Below are 16,809 nucleotides of genomic sequence, written 5' to 3' on the forward strand. Positions count from 1 at the left end.
CATTACCCTAAAGAGAAATCCCACACCCAGTAGCTATCATTCCCCAGCTTTCCCTCCCCCACGGAAACCACTAATCTATTTTGTCTCTATACATTTGTCTATTCTGGACATTTCACATTAATGGAATCATACAGCATATGGCCTTTTGTGACCGTCTTCTTTCACTGAACATAATGTTTTCAAGGTTCATCCATGCTGTAGCATGTATCAATACTTCATTCCTTTTCATGGCCAAATAATATTCCATTATATGGAATAATGTATTCTGTATATTTCAGTATAAACAAAAAAATAATATTCCATTTATTTATCCATTCATCAGTTAATGGATATTTGGGTTGTTTCCACCTTTTGGCTGTTATGAATAGTACCGCTGTAAACATTCATGTACAAGTCTTTGTGTGGAAATATGGTTTCATTTCTCTTGGGTAGATACCTAGGAGAAGAATTTCTGGGTCATATGGTAATTCTATGTTTAACTTTTTAAAATTGTGGTAAAATAACATAACATAAAATTTACCATCTTAACCATTTTAAAATGTACAATTCATGTCACAATAGTGGCAACTATATTTAATTTTTTGAGGAATTGCCGAAACAGTTTCCAAAATAACTACACCATTTTACACCCCACAAGCAGTGTATGGGTTTCCAATTTCTCCACCTTCTTGCCAATACTTTTTATCCTCTGTCTTTTTGATTCTAGCCATCCCAGTGGGTGTGAAGTGGTAGCTTTGTTGTTTGATTTGCACTTCCCTGATGACTGCCAATGTTGAGCATCTTTTCTTATTCTCTATCTTTGTCTCTTTCCCTCCTCTACACCTTTACACATGTGCACCTGGGTGTTTTGCTCACCCCAGCTTTCTCTGCGTACTTACTCCCAGAAGATGGTCTCTCTTCTGTTTCAGTTCCTGTCCAGTTAGGATATAAGATAACATAGAATTTTTAAGGCATGTGATAGATTTAATAATACCCCTGCCCTCTCTCCCGAGGTGTGGAAAGTCTTAGAAGATTGTTTCTACCTAGGCAGGAAGAGTATTTTGCTTATTTGTTTCACATTTGAGCTTTGTTGCCATCTTAGTGCTTTGGTGGAAGGATGCTATGGATATTCTCCTTGACAGTGTGAAAGAATCTATCTGTGATTCAAGGTGAGTACTTCTGCGTAGATCACTAAACGTGTTTTTTGTTCAATGGGCCCAAAGCTACTCTGGCTGTTGCTGACCAAGTGTTACAGAAAAATATTTTTGTCGATATCAGGCAAAGGATGCAACTAAAGCAGTGCCAAGAGGGAAGTGTACAGCACTGATGCTTACATCAGAAATGAGGAAAGATCTCAGATAAATCATCAAACTTTCTGTCTCAAGAAACCTGAAAAAGATGATTAAGAAGGAAGAAGGAAGGAAATAGTAAAGATAAGAGCAGAAACCTATGAAATTGAAAAGAGAAAGCAATAGCAAAAATCAATGAAACAAAAGTTGATTCTTCAAAAAAATCAATAAAATTAATAAACTCTAGCAAGACAGAAAAAAATAAAAATAGAGAAGACACAAAGCACCAATATCAGGAATAGAACAGAGGATATTAGTACAGATTCTGCAGACATCAAAAGGATAATAAGGGAACACTATGAACAACTTTATGCTCAAAAATTCAACAATTTAGAAGAAATGGATCAATTTCTTGAAAACCACAAACTATCAAAACCCAACTATGATGAAATACATAACCTGAATAGTCCTATAAACGTTAAAGAAATTGAATTTTTAGTTTAAAATCTCCTGAGAAGGAAATCTGCAGGGCCAGATGCCTTCCACGGAGTATTTTACCAAACATTTAAAGAATTAACACCAGTTGTATACAACCTCTTCCAGAAAATAGAAGAGGAAGGAACACTTCCCAGTCATACTGTGAAGCCAGTATTACCCTGATACCAAAACCAGACAAAGACTAAAAACAAAATAAAACAAAACACAATCCCATGCAGACCAATATCACTCCCAAATTTAGATGTAAAAACCCTCAGCAAAATATTAGCAAACCAAATCCAACAGCATCTTAAAATGTTGTATGGTGTATAATTATACACCATGTCCAAGTAGGATTTATTCCAGGTATGCAAGGCTGGTTTAACATTCAAAAATCAGTGTAGTCCACCATGTGGTCAAGCTAAAGAATAAAAATAATATGATTTTATCAATTGACCTAGACAAAGCATTTGACAAAATCCAACACCCATTCATGATAAAAATTCTCAGGAATTTAGAAATAAAGGGGAGCAACCCCAACTTGATAAAGAACATCTACAAAAAACCTACAGCTAACAGCATATTTAATGGTAAAAGGCTAAATGCTTTCCCCCTAAGATCAGTAACAACTTATTAATATTGAATATTGAAGTTCTGGCTACTAAATAAGGCAAGGAAAAGAAATAAATGGTATATAAATTGGAAAGGAAGAAATAAAACTGTTTCTATTTATAGATGATATGATTGTCTATATAGAAAGTCTCGAAGTATGTATAAGAAAAAAACATTTTTTAACTCCTAGGACTAATAATTGAGTTTAGCAAGGTTGCAAGGCACAGTATCAATACACAAAAGCAAATTGCATTTCTATAAACTAACAACAAACATGCAGAAATCGAAATAAAAAATGCAATACCATTTACATTCACTCCAAAGATAATGGAATACTTAAGCATTCAGTTAACAAAATATGTATAGGATCTGTGTGTCTAAAACTACAAAATGCTGATGAAAGAAATCAAAGAAGATCTGATAAATGGAGTGACATACGGTGTTCGTGGAATGGAAGACACAACATAGTAAATATGTCACTTCTCCCTAAATTGAGCCATAAGTTTAATGCAGTCCCTATTAAAACCCAAGCAAGTTTTGTAGACATAGACAAGCTCATTCTAAAATTTAAATGAAAAGGCACAGGCACTAGAATACCTAAAACAGTCTTGACAAAGAAGAAAGTGGGAGGAATCACACCTGATATTAAGACTTAGTACACAGTACCTGGGGACTTCCCTGGCGGTGCAGTGGTTAAGACTTCGCCTTCCAATGCAGGGGGTGCAGGTTCGATCCCTGGTTGGGGAGCTAAGATCTTACATGCCTTGGGGCCAAAAATCCAAAACATAAAACAGAAGCAATATTGCAACAAATTCAATAAAGATTTTTAAAATGGTCCCCATCAAGAAAATCTTTAGAAAAAATACAGAGTAATCAAGAGACTATGGTGTTGGCAGAGGAATAGACACATAGACCAATGGAACAGAAAAGAGAACCAGAAATAGATCCACACAAACATGCACAACTGATTGTCAGGAAAGGTATAAAGTCCCAGGCAGAAAATAATTCTCTTCAGATTCATGTTAAGCTGATCACTCACAAAGCCAGCTTGGGAAGTTCATTTCTGCACTGGATATTGTATACGTCTTTCCTGCATTTTTTTATCTTGTGCCGGTTTTGGGGAGAACTTCAAAAATAAGAAGTTTTTAGTATTTGCATGGTGGTTGCTTCTAATTTCCTACCAGCAGTAGTAATCCAACACTTGTGACTTATACTATAATTAGTTGCTTTGGAAATGATTTTTATGTTCCAAACAGAGGACTAGAATAGCACATGGTGAAACAGCAGCAAATGCACTCTTAAAAATGTTTGTTTCATGTAAATGCCTTATTGTTTGAAACACAAGAAGCAAAAAGGCAATTCTATGTACTCTGAAATATTTAGTAACATTTTCAAAGAATAACAATTTTCTTAAAAAAACCTTTGAGAATATGTAGATCATGTATAAAAATGGAGACTTGGAAGAAGTCTTGGAGATCATCTGTAAAGCTATGATGTGACTGATGAAAGTCTGACCCAGAGAGCTGGACCCTGCCCACGGGTGCACGTCTGAGCCGGGTCAGAGCCGCCTCCTCCAGCTCCAGTGTTTTCACCTGAGCTCGGAAGACACAACCATTCTGCACAGAGGTGGCTTCCTGCACAGTAATCACCACACATGTGCCTGATTAGGTGGTTTCCTAGAAGTTTTACAAGGCAAATAAAAAAGCATTTCTTATCGGTTGTACATTCAACTCAACATTTTCAGACTGAAACTTAAAAAATAATTTTTCACTGCAGAATATATTAGTTTTTCTTCTGCTTAAGGCTTTTCTTGAGTGCTTTTCTGAGATATTCTCTCGTAAGGCAGGTGTGGTAGATAGTCTTGTGGGCCTCTCTCCTTCTCTGGGAGAAGATGGTGCTTCCCTACCTGTTAGATGTCAGACTTGGGCGTGTGACTTGTTCTGGCTAATAAAACGTAAGCAAAAGTGACAAGGGTCATGCCTAAGCTGGGGCTTTAAGCAACTGCACACGGTTCCTCTTGATCTCTTTTGTCTCTATTTTGGCAAAATTGACAGAGGCTGGTCCATCATCCTGCATTATATATGGTGGACCAGACTGTGATGGAAAGATGGTGAAGAAGAGAAATAAAGTATTCTTGCTGTAGGCAGTAAGGTTTCAGAGTGATTTATTATGGCAGTATAACTTGACCTATCATAGCATCTACAGGACTGGGTGCCAGGACTAAGAGGCTGCTGTCATGAATCCTAAAACGTGTGGCACTGGCTTTGGGGCCAGGTGGCAGGCAGTGAGATGTTTATTGGAGGCTGGAGGATGGCAGTTGGTAAATGGTATAACATTTGGCAAAACTGTCACCTGTGATAACTTGTGAAGCAGATAATACCCTAATGAGCTGAGGTTTGGGGCAGAGTGGGCCAGCAGAATGCTAGAACATGCTTTGGTTGCTGTTGTCTGCATTTGACAAGGTACCATAAGAAACAAACTCAGAAAAGAACTGGCCAGTGTACAAGTAGGAATGAAAAGAAATAAGAAGATTCCAGAAAATTGGAGTTTTACATATTTGAATATAGAAATGATTCTCACCTCCAACCAGTAAAAGATGAATCTGAAAAGGGCTTTGAACAACAAAGGCCAGTTAAAACACTGCCTTTAACAAATGAAAGGTATGGCTTTGATGTCTACTGTTAACATCTCTGAAAGAAGGTGGCATCCATAAATCCTTACAGTTAGACAACACAGCGCTGAAAAAAGAGACTAATGGTAGCTTTCCCCCAAATTCCTGATAAGCTGCAGGCACCTGCGGTGAAGTCTGGAGAGGGGATGCATCTCTAAGCGAATTGTGGGAATGTCTGTCAGCACACGGAGCTGACTGAAGTAAAATAGGACTTACTGTGTTTCTGAGCACTGTACTTCCCAAAGAACCTCCAGTCTGGGCTAAAGGAGACTGTGATTGCAAACCTGGGGCCCCACGTATTCTACAGCCAAGAAGCAGTCCGGGAAATATGCTCATTCCCCCAAGGAAAGAAAATCCTTCAGTGCCCTCTTACATGTAGCCAAGAAAGATAATGGAAAAAGAAGTCCCAGGAGTGGAGCAAATGGCCATGGTGAGCAAGGGGCTGAGAAGGGCCCCTTCAGCGCCTACCCAGTGAGAATTCAGAGTTGCTGTGGACCAGTGACGCCCATGGGTCTCCCACTCTTCCCCTTTCCACATGGGAGTGCTTGTTGTGGGCGTCCTGTCCCTGCCCCACCGTTGCATAGCACATGTGTGGAGTGAAAGGTAGACTTGACTTTTTAGTTCCTTGGCCTCCAGATCAAGAGAGCCCCATCAAGACCTGATATAAGATGATCACAAAATCCTGATGCCCTATCAGATGGGACTTGGAATTGTCACTCTTGTCAAGGGGGAGGAAAGCCAATATGTGTGATCAGAAGGGTGGAGTGTGGTGGAATGTCTTATTATTCAAGCATATTTGCTATCCCTCCCTAGAGGAAGAGTGTACTTCCTTGCCCATTGACTCAGGCTTGGCCATGTGACTTGCTACCAATGACACGTGAACAGAAGTGACATTTGTCACCAATGGGTAGAAATTTTAAGAGCCAACACATGGTTATCCATATTTTCTTCTTCCTCTGCCATGACAAGCATCATTGTTCCAGATGTAGGCTAGACTCTGCTCCTGAATCACAGAATGCAGATGACATGGAGCAGAGCCTCAGCTGACCTGTGTTGGACATGTTGCATGAACAAGAAATAAGCCCTTGTTTTTGTAAGCCTCTGAGCATAGCCTAGCCTGTCCTTACTGTACAGCAAAGGTGCAACCATTTGTGTTGTCAGTATTTGGGTATGTCTCTCTTAAAAATGGGCTTAAATACCACGTCCTATCTGCTTCATCACTGAGTTGTACAAGGCTTCAGTAATCTCTGGGTAAGCAGGTTAGTGTTGCAGAGAATTACGTGAGTGCTCTGGGTACTCTAGGCTGACTTTTGGTGACCACCTGAGAGGGTCTCTGCCTGGAAGGCCAAGAACAGCTTTGGAGGGGAGCTCTTTGGGGTTGCCACTAACAGTGATGAAAAGTCTCCTTGGGACCTTGTGGTTTAGGGTCCTGGGTCACACTGCCACATGATAGTGAAACCAAGTTCATAGGCCACATGCCCTTGAAAGTTAGCACGACCTCCCCTACACCTACCTCCTGATGCACTGTACTGGATTATATGTCCTGAAACATAGCTATTTTAGTTTTTTTCATTTGTAATTTATGAGAAAATTAAAGGATGAATTTCTAGTTAAGATATAAAAAATCATAAGAGACTCTTGCTCTAACCCTAACAATCAAACCAAAATAAATAAACTACAAAATTAGTTTTTCTAAACTTACCAGAAATCTGAGGATACAGCTAAGTTACAAAGCTCCAGAAAGTGATGAACCCGTCACAGAAAAGAAGAAACCCCTGGCTTCTCTCATCCCTGGTGGAGTGGAGGAGGAGGAGGAATCTGCCATAGAGGGGATAAGAAGAGACCATCTAAACCCTACTTGCACATGGGCTAGTGTGACAGAATTCTAAAGAGAACCTTGAAAGCCGCCCGAGAGAAGAAGACATTATATACAAAGAACAACACAAAATACAGCTGACTTTTTACAGAAACGGCAGAGACCAGAAGACGATGGAACAAACATCCTTACCGTGCTGAAAGAAACATTCAATCTAGATTTCTAGATCCAGAAAATTATCTCTCAAAAATTAAGGCAAAATAAAGACAATTTAAGATTTACAAAATCTGAAAGAATGTGTCTTAGTAGACCTGCTCTACTAGAAATGCTAATAGAAGTTCTTCAAAAGACAATTTAAGATTTACAAAATCTGAAAGAATGTGTCTTAGTAGACCTGCTCTACTAGAAATGCTAATAGAAGTTCTTCAGGCTCAAGAGAAATGATACCTCATGAAACTCTGGATCTTCAGGAAGGAATAAAGAGCACCAGAACGGGTCAATACCAGGATAAATATAAAAAACATTTAATTCTTAATTTTACATAGTTTATTTTATATATATTTTATATAGTTCTATGTATAGTTTATATATAGTTTGAATTCTTGAAAAGACTAAGATTTTTAAAAAGTTTGTAACATAGATCTAAAATATAAGGCATTAAAAAGTACAAAGTGTAGGAAAGGGAGTAAATGGAATTATACTCTTTTCAGGTTCTTACACTGTGAAGTATTACAATATTATTTGAAGGTAGACTATGATGACTTAAAGATGCATACTGTAATTTCTAGGGCAGCCTCTAAAACAATACCAAAAGAAGTATAGCTTAAAAAAATCAGTGGAGGTAGGGGCTTCCCTGATGGCACAGTGGACTCCATGCTCCCAATGCATCCCTGCTCAGGGAACTAGATCCCACATGCATGCCGCAACTAAGAGTTCACATGCCACAACTAAGGAGCACACATGCTGCAACTAAGGCCCTGCCTCTCACAACTAAGACCTGGTGCAACCAAATAAATAAAATAAATTAAAAAATAAAGTAAATTTTAAAAAAATCAATGGAGGCAATAAAATGGGATATTAAAAAATATGCGATTCACCCAAAAGAATTCAATGAAAGAGAGACAGAACAAAATGCAAATGGGGTAAATGAAAATCAAATACCAAGATGGGATGCTAACACTGCAAAACAAAAAGTGTGACCAGAAATAAAGAAAAACATTTCATAATGATGAAAGACTGATTCATCAAGAAGACACAACAGTCCTAACTTTGAATGTATCTAATAAGAGAACTTCACAATACTTGAAGCAAAAATTGACAGAACTACAGAGAGAAATAGAATTTACATTTCATTCATTCATCCACTGAAAAAGTCTTACTGCATTTCCCAGAAGGGAAATTTATTTTCAAATGAGGTTTATTTTATTTTTTTATAAATTTATTTATTTTATTTATTTATTTTTGGCTGCATTGGGTCTTCACTGCTGCACGCAGGCTTTCTCTGGTTGCTGTGAGCGGGGGTTACTCCACTGTGGTGCATGGGCTTCTCATTGCAGTGGCTTCTCTTGTTGCAGAGCATGGGCTCTAGGCTCGCAGGCTTCAGTAGTTGTGCCGTGCAGGCTTAGTTGCTCCACAGCATGTGGGATCTTCCCACACCAGGGATCAAACCCATGTCCCCTGCATTGGCAGGCGGATTCTTTTTTTTTATTTTGTTTTAAATTTATTTGTTTATTTATTTATTTTTGGCTGTGTTGGGTCTTCATTTCTGTGCGAGGGCTTTCTCTAGTTGTGGAGAGCGGGGGCCACTCTTTATCACGGTGCGCGGGCCTCTCACTATTGCGGCCTCTCTTGTTGCGGAGCACAGGCTTCAGATGCGCAGGCTCAGTAGTTGTGGCTCACGGGCCTAGTTGCTCTGCGGCATGTGGGATCTTCCCAGACCAGGGCTCGAACCCGTGTCCCCTGCATTAGCAGGCAGATTCTCAACCACTGCGCCACCATACATAATTAGGATGTCATGTTGTATCATTTGGATTATTGCTCTTTTAGGATACAATTTATAGCACTGATTTCAAGATACAAGCATTGTTAAACATTTGATGACCACAGATTATTATTTTTTTCCTAGATCCTGTGCAGTGCTTCCATAAGAAAGTTCTGCCATAATGATTAATTATAACAAAGGACTCTTCTCATGATTAGCTCTGCTTCAGAGGTTTTGTTTTGTTTTGTTTTTTCTTATCCAGTCACTTTCTCCTTAGTGGTATTGCTTAATCTTTCAGATTCTTCTATTGAAAAGTTGATCAGGGACTTCCCTGGTGGTGCAGTGGTTAAGAATCCGCCTGCCAGTGCAGGGGACATGGGTTCCATCCCTGGTCCAGGAAGAACCCACATGCCTCAGAGCAACTAAGCCCACACACCACAACTACTGAAGCCCGTGTGCCTAGAGCCCGTGCTCTGCAACAAGAGAAGCCACCGCAGTGAGAAGCCTGTGCACCACAACGATGAGTAGCCCCCGCTTGATGCAACTAGAGAAAGCCCGCGCACAACAACGAAGACCTAACGCAACCAAAAATAAATTAATTAATTTAAAAATACTATTAAAAAAAACTATATAAAAAAAAAGTTGATCAGATCTCTGGCACATTTAATTCCTACCAATCTTCCTACAAGCGCTGGCAATTTTAAAACAATTTAGTGTTTTATCACCTCTCAGAGCTTCCTAAGGTTACATATTCTCCCAAACAGGATAGTAGCGACATGCACAGGTTAATAGACAAAGCAAAATCGCCAACGCCTGTTGACGAAGAGCCACCACTTTCAGTGGGACGGAGTTATTACCATTCTTCTTGTCGAAGAGGAGAGAGTCCTGGCCTGCCCGGTGACCACAGCCATGTGGCTGGTTCCCCGCCGAGGTGCCGAGAGCTGTGTGGCTCGGAGGGGGCCATCCCCAGCCTCTCTCCCCCGGGCAGCTCTGATCAGCACAGCCGAGTCTCAGCGTTTGGGCGACAGAGTCTCACTGCACCCCTCAGGGTGGAAAAACTGGGACAAAATCACCTGGAGAGTTTTCTCGAATTGTAAAGGACTTCAGTACACGTAATGCAATGAGTACCTTACTTTGGAGCTGTAATAGAGATTTAGAAGAAAGAGCAGCAGAATCTGCACTTTGTTCTGACTGCCTGTGCCCAGGAGGTTTCTCTCCCTCTTTCTTCTCTGCTTTCTATCCCTTTCACGGTAAAAAAAAAACAAAAACAAAAAACGAATCCTTGCTGATTCTTACTATATGCCTTGTGTTGTTTGAGGCACATGTCATTTAATGCCTGTGACAGTGTTATTCCCCGTGTTTTGGATAAGCTGACACAGAGGTTGTTAAACTTGCCGGAGGTCACACGGTCGCCGCCTTAGCAGCACGATCCACATGCAGCAGGATGGGTTCTAGGGCCGTGGCTCCTAACCCTTCGGGTTTCAGGGAGTCCGTGCCCCGCGCCTCTTTCTCAGCCTCCTACGTCTAGAGCTGTGATAGTCAGAGCCTCCACCGGGATTTCAATTTCAAGAGGGGCCATTTGCAGAGGTGTGGCTGGGCGAGCAGCTAGGAGTGCTTGGAGAAAGGCAGTCCTGGAGCCTGGTGAGCGCCGGAAGGGCCCGGGCAGCTGGTGATGGAGCCTGGAGGTCCCATGAGGTCACAGATGCTGTCAGGGCAGCAGCAGCCAGGTGAGGGGCAGGAACACTCGGCGCCGCCTTCTCACTGTCCCATCTGCCGGTGCCCCTGTTGGCCTAACCCAAGGTGCCGGAGGGCACCAGAGCCATCTGCGGAGTCTGGTCCCTCAGGACACAGGACAGTGCAGGGATTTAGGGAGAAACCCCACTGGGAAGGATGTCCAGGGAATGAAATCCAAACACGGCCAGCTTTGTTCTGATGAAGCCGATTGGAAAGCACGGCTCGCACCATGGTCAGATGGACGGCTCCCACCTGGCCCTGAACTGGACCCAAGTCCACTTTGCAGAAGTTGCCCTGCAAGGGCAGGGCTCACCGCATGGGAGGGCAGACAGAACGCGTCCGAGCTGGAGCCACCTGGCCAACTTGCCGGTCAGCCAGGCCGCCCTCCCACAGGGGTAAGAGAGGAGGCATGGGGGGTGGGGGCCCTGCACCTGCTCCCAGTGAAGGGATTCCCCAGGCTTTATCCAGGGCCCTTTTCCCTCCCCTGGTTCCGCCTGGGCTCCAAGTCCACCTGTGCCATTGGCTACTGAGACTAAGGACGCCCAGCTCCCGAGATGATCATCCAGTTGCCCACTCAGCAAGTAACTGAATGTCAATCACGTGTTGATACAGCCGCGAGAAGACGGCGGCCATGCCCACAGAGCCTGCAGAGGACGTTACAAAATGCAGCCGAAAATTTCGTTGCGATGGTCTAGAGGCCATACGGGCGAAGTCCAGGGCGCTGCACAGTCAGGAAGCCTTCCTTGAGGAGGTGAGGTGGCACTGGGCTCTCGGGAGCGAGGAGAAGGCGGGGAAGGAAGGTGGCTGACGGCACAGGGAGCGTGGAGACCTTGGGAAACGGTGGTGTGTCCTCACAGCGCCTCTGTCCTGAGCTCCAGGCCAGCGACTCTGGGTCTCAGCGGCGGTTTCCCTGGCTGTCCCAGGACACTTCAGACATGTCTGGAGAGAGCTCGGCACCGGGGCCCAGTCCCCACGGAGGCCGTCCTGACTCTCCCCTTCCTCCCTCCCAAACCCCTGTTCCAGCCAGGCCCGTGGTCCGCTTTCTGGGCCTCTTGCGTCTGCGACCTCAGCTCAGGCCTCGTTACTTCCCACACAGCTTCCTGACGGCCCTGCTCCACATCCACCTCCAGCTGCCTCCACCTTATCGCTCCAAGATGCGGTCAGACCATGTGGCTCCTCTAGGCCTCCCCGGCTGATGACTCTCACCCACCCCAAGCCAACAAAGCACAGCAAGCCAGGCACGAGCCCCAGAGCAGCCCTGTGAGACCCAGGACCCAGATGAGCCGCTGTCACCACCACTCTCCACGGTCGCTCTGGTTGGTGTAACAGAGGAGAAGCGTAACAGCTGGAAAGGAAGAGGCAAAAGGATCATTTTGGGGCAATGATGGGATGGCCTGCCTGGGAAACCAAGAGAACAAACTGAAAGAAAAGTTTGGTCCTAGGACCCGGAAGAAGACCAGGTACAAGTGGACCTACAGAAATTGCTTCCCAAATATAAACAACAACCAGTTAGAAAATGTAATGGTAAAAAGCATGCAAAGAGAAAGACATAATACCTATGATAAACTTAAGCAAAAGTGTGCAAAATCTAGATGAAAACAAGTTAAAAATAGAGAAACACAGAAAAGAAGATAGGGAATCTCATTTTTATAAAGATATTATTTACACTAATGTATAGATATAGAAATGTCCTAATAAATGTGCCAAAAATACCAGTAGGATTTTTTAGTAACTAGACAAATTAATCTGTAGTTTGTGATGCAAAAATAATCCATAATAATCATGAAAACAATTTTTAAGAGGAACAATAAGGAAGACCAAGTCCTACGAGATATTAAGATTTATTATAAAGCCACAGTTACTAAAACATTGTTATAGGATACAAAATGGGATAGATCAATTTAAAAACAAAGTCCCAGAATAGACATATATATATATATATATATATACACACACATATATAAATTAATACTTGATAAAGGAGATGTTAAAGTGAAAAATGGGCTCTCAAATGATTTGTTAAATAATCATCTGACGGCCGTGGGTTTTTATTTAACCAATATTGTGTGTATTGGAAGAAGAGACTGCCAGTAACACTTTTCTTATTTAACAGCCAAGTCTTATAAGTATTTATACGAATTAGGAACACAGACATGCCAACTTTAGCATTATTCCCAGGGCAAAAAAATGATCAAGCAACAACCTATCAAAATGACAGGAGTCTTTTGAGATGATTCTCACAGGACACAACAGCAGATTGTGAAGTCTGGGGGCCTTTCGAGACTTCCAAGGGGAAATTCATGAGAGAAGAGGGAAGTTTGCTGCTGTTGAGGGATTCATGCCAGATTTCATACTTCTTGGGAAACCAGGAAGGACATTCATGTGAAATTCCCCATTTAGCATCTTTTCAAATCGGATCTATGAATGCTGTTTCTTCCTCCACAGCTGCACAGAGGGAACATCTCCTTCATTTCTTTCTTAGATGCTTTTTTTTTTCAATTGTAGAAACTTGCACTTTTATGGCCAGACTTGAATCTCTTTAATTAACATTGTGAGCACAAAGCAGGCCCGTAGGGATGACCTTGGTGAGAAGAAATGAGGAGGAACCTGAGGAGGGGTTTACGCACCTGAGTGTCTTCTTCAAGGCTGTCCACATGCACCCAGACTAAGGGGCTGCCCCGTTTGGTCACACGAGGGTCATGGGAGCGCGTGTGGAACCAGCTTCAGAGGAGTGGCAGGCGGACCTCGGTGACGCACTCATCCGTTCGTAGTTCAGAGTGACGTGAAAGGGTTGGTCAGAGCTCTCAGTTCAAGAGCGGAGTGTTGGCCTGTGGGCCTCACTTCAGAATGACCAGGCTCTTGGGCACAACACACGGGGGACCCCACAAGCACCCAAATACGGAGGTCACTTTTCTAGGGCCTTCTGTAGAGAGTTCTCTGGTTCGTTTTATTCATCATCATCATCTCTCTGGGGGAGCAGATGCCCGGCTAGACTCACGTTGGCCGTGTGGGGCTGGGGGCGATGGGTGGTGAGTCAGAGAGAGGGCGTCTGACCATTCTGTCCCTCTCCTGCCTTCAGCCCCTTGTCTCTCTCCTGCCTGGGGCTGTACCTGACGGTCCCAGTTGCAGAGCCTTCCTGGGCTCCACTGGACCCAAAGCTCCCCCTGGGCTCTCACCCCTTGTGCACGTGCTCAGATGCAGCTGTGCCTGCTGATAGCCCCTCTCCCATTCTCTTCTTTCTTGTAGATTTATACCTTTTAACTCCTTTGCCCTATATTAGTGGAATCTCAGGAGGGAGCAGGTAGACATGTCTGACTAGTGTGCCATCTTTAACTAGGACCCTATCGATTGGTTTTCAGCAAGGAAGCGTTTACATTTCACTGTGGCTCTTGTTGGGGGGAGAAAGGCAGAGGGGCTGTTTCGTCTTCTGGGCTCGTGTCGGGGAGAAGTCGGTAGGGGTGGCAGAGCCAGCAGGTGTGGAACTGACCACACCTGGGATGTGGGGAGGGGGAAGGTGAGTCCAGGGTGAGCAGCTTGGTGGGTGAAGGGCAGGTGAGAAGCCGGTGTGGCTGGTGGAAGCAAGAGTCCAGTCTTGAACGTGTGGAACTTGAGCTGTCTCTGCAGCATCCACGTGGAAATACCAAGAGGGCAGTTACAGGACCGAAGCCCAGAGGGAGGCCTGGGGGCTTGGTGGACGCTCAGCAAACAGTCACTGTGGGACCACGTGTGCCCTGCTTGTGCACATATCTGATGGGGGCCAGTCTGATTCACTGTCGCCCTAGCAGCCCCTGAATGGCCCTCACCTCACCTAAACGGGGGTGAGCAGGCAGAGGGGTGCAGGCCGCATGGGGGGGGTGGGAGGGGTGGCAGGGAGGCCTCACCTCTGGCCAGAGCTTGGAGTCAGGCTGGAAGCTGAGGAGTGGACGGCCCTGACCCATGACCCGAGGCCATAACCTGCCATCAGGGCTCGCTTCTTCCCCAGGCCACAGATGAAACTGCCACGGCTCACGTGGTCTGACGCGGCAGGAGTAACCCCGCGGCCGGGCTCGGGGGCAGCAGGGCCTCTGCTGCTCAATCGGCTCTCCCTCTGGGGGGTGTGGCTTACTCACCAAGCGCTCCAGGAGTGTGTTTTCTGGGCAAATTGAGTAAAGAGCTCAAGGACTGATCTTGACTTCTGCTTTCCCCGGGATGAAAGTCATCAATTCTTATACATGGCTGGTGGGTAAAGTGCTGTAGCCACTGTGGAAAACAGCCTGGCACTTCCTCAAGAAAAACAAATGTAAAGTTACCATGTGACCCAGCCACTCCCTCCTAGGCATGTGTCTAAGAGAAATGAAAACACGTCCACCCAGAGACTCGTACTTGAATGTTCGTACAGCACTATTCACAACAGCCGGAAGCTGGCAACAACCCAAGTATCCACCAACAGCTGAATGGAAACCGCAGTGTGGTCCACGCACATGGTGGCCTGTTATTCAGCCATAAAAAGGAACAAAGCACTGACGCATGTTACTACACAGACGAACCTAGAAAGCACGCTGCATGAAAGAGGCCAGTCAGAAAAGAGCACATGGTGTAGGAGTCCGTTACGTGAGATGAGATGTCCAGAGTAGGCAAGGGTATAGACAGAAAGCAGTGGTGGCCAGCAGCTGGGGTGTGACAGGGATGGAGAAGGACTGATTACTGGTATTGGGTTGGGTTTTTTTTTGACTAATGAAAATATTCTGGAATTAGATAGTACTCATGGTTGACAGAGCATTGTGAATATACTAAAAACCACTGGATTGTGCGTTGTAAAAGGATGAGTTTTACACTATGTGAATTATATCTCAATAGTAAAAAAAGGTGAAAATAATCAGTTCCTCCCCCTCACAATATTTTTAATTATAGTGAGAAATGAATGGAAACATGGGTATGGAATTTCAGTTTGGGATGATAAAAAAGTTCTGGAAATAAATACATAGTAGTGGACTTCCCTGGTGGCGCAGTGGTTAAGAATCTGCATGCCAATGCAGAGGACACGGGTTTGAGCCCTGGTCCGGGAAGATCCCACATGCCACGGAGCAACTAAGCCCGTGCACCGCAACTACTGAGCCTGTACTCTAGAGCCCGTGAGCCACAACTACTGAGCCCACGTGCCACAACTACTGAAGCCCACGCGCCTAGAGCCCGTGCTCCGCGACAAGAGAAGCCACCGCAATGAGAAGCCCGCGCACCGCAATGAAGAGTAGCCCCTGCTCACCACAACTAGAGAAAGCCCACGCACAGCAACAAAGACCCAACGCAGCCAAAAACCAAAAAGCCAAATAAATAAATGCATAGTAGTGATTCACGACATTGTGAATACACTCAATGCCAGTAAAGTGTGCAGTTAACATGGTTAAAATGATAAATTTTTAAGTTACGTATACTTTACAAAACATAATGACTCAACCGAGGGAACCATTCCTGAGTTGCGCACAAGCCATTGTAAATGAGAGCCTTCGGACACGAGGAAATTCAGAGGCCCTTACAAATGTCTGTAAGTCCTGGCTCGAGTGGGGCCTGGAGAAGACAGCTCCCTCCTGGCCGCCCTGCCCACAACAGCTGCCTGCTGTGAGCCTCGAGTCCCCTCTCTGCAGTCACACTAGTTCTCTGCCTGCCTCAAGGGCGGGGGAGGTGCAGACGGCCCGGCCAGTGGAAAAGCGCAGCCGCGAGGTGCTGTCCGAGGTCTGGGCGCGCCCTCAGGCCTGGCTCTCGGGCCAGCGTCAGATCCCCAGGAAGTTCGCTTTGGCTGGAGGCCAGTGTCTGTCTGCTTCCATGAGCTGGACGGCAGTTTCGAGTCTGCCCTGCGCCCCGCCCAGCTGAGCCCCGCGCTGCGCCCAGAACCTGTGTCCTCTGTCCTGGCCACTCCTCAGTGTGGGCAGACTTTGTGTTTGCCAGTCTCTTCTGTGGAAAGTGATGTCTTGTGATCTTTATTTGCATTTTACAGGACTAATAACGTTCTCTTAATTAGCCCTTCCAATTTCTACTTTTAGAAATTATTTGTTTGTATCTTTTGCCCAGTTTTCTATTAGATTCTTTCTCTTAATGACTAATAGAGGTTCTTTGTATATTCTGGATATTACCTTATTTCCCCAGCGTATAATTTTTAATTTTCTCTTAACTTATGATGCTTTTTATCATACAGGATTTTCAAATTATGATGGAGAATACTTTATCATTATTTCTTATTATGGTTTATATTGTTTGTGTCTTTTTATCAATACTC

The 16,809-nt window shown here is 44.2% G+C and overlaps 1 protein-coding gene across 1 annotated transcript in view; it reads left to right on the forward strand.

Moving 5' to 3' along the window:
- The window catches only part of POLN (DNA polymerase nu), a 128,083-nt gene that overhangs the window by 64,002 nt on the left and 47,272 nt on the right, over positions 1-16,809 (forward strand). The gene's annotated exons all lie outside the window — the stretch shown is intronic.

The sequence above is a fragment of the Balaenoptera musculus genome, chromosome 5 (genome assembly GCF_009873245.2).
Source record: "Balaenoptera musculus isolate JJ_BM4_2016_0621 chromosome 5, mBalMus1.pri.v3, whole genome shotgun sequence".
NCBI lineage: Eukaryota > Metazoa > Chordata > Mammalia > Artiodactyla > Balaenopteridae > Balaenoptera > Balaenoptera musculus.